The 727-nt window shown below is 30.7% G+C and overlaps 1 long non-coding RNA gene across 1 annotated transcript in view; it reads right to left on the bottom strand.

Moving 5' to 3' along the window:
• Positions 1-727, bottom strand: part of LOC106869886 (uncharacterized) — a 15,515-nt gene that overhangs the window by 10,956 nt on the left and 3,832 nt on the right. The window lies entirely within an intron of this gene.

Below are 727 nucleotides of genomic sequence, written 5' to 3'. Positions count from 1 at the left end.
TACTAGGACCGTGGCAAATTTTCGTCCCCAAGTAACATGACTTTGAAAGGGCCATATCGGTTTGAGACAAATCTCAATTTTTTGGGTGGAGAAATTCTCCGGTCGCTTCGTTTTCTTGTTGATAAGTCTGTATGATATGTGCTTCTTGTTTGTATTTTCAATAATTGCTTTTGGTATGTGTATGTGTTTAACGATAGATAGATAGATAGATAGATAGATAGATAGATAGATAGATAGATAGATAGATAGATAGATAGATGTCACTATCGGACTACTTAAGTTCCAACTGGCGTTTTGAAGCGAAATCTCTTGCGTAACATGAGTAAAAAAATACAAAATATTGAATTTCAACGTACATTTCATATGGATTTTTAACTTCTTAATCAGTACAAGTTTTCCATGAATGTCGAAAGAGAACCAATCAATCAAATTTATTAATATATTCATATTTAAACATTTTGTGTATTATTCCATTTGTTCGCGATAGATTTGCACGGAAAGACAGCATATCCTTCAAACACTATGATACAATGTTCTATTATAACGTAAATATTAAGGGAAAATTACAAATAACAGAAACGTTGCTTTCATTGGTGGTTACATACCATGTTACTTTTAATCTAATATATATACATGCATACATGTATGTATAAATGGGTGGCTGGCTAGCTAGCTAGATAGATACACGCATATATATATATATATATATATATATATATATACATAT

The sequence above is a fragment of the Octopus bimaculoides genome, chromosome 10 (genome assembly GCF_001194135.2).
Source record: "Octopus bimaculoides isolate UCB-OBI-ISO-001 chromosome 10, ASM119413v2, whole genome shotgun sequence".
NCBI classification, from domain to species: domain Eukaryota; kingdom Metazoa; phylum Mollusca; class Cephalopoda; order Octopoda; family Octopodidae; genus Octopus; species Octopus bimaculoides.
Note: the sequence above shows the minus strand (reverse complement) of the source record. Positions and strands in the feature narration are given on the sequence as shown.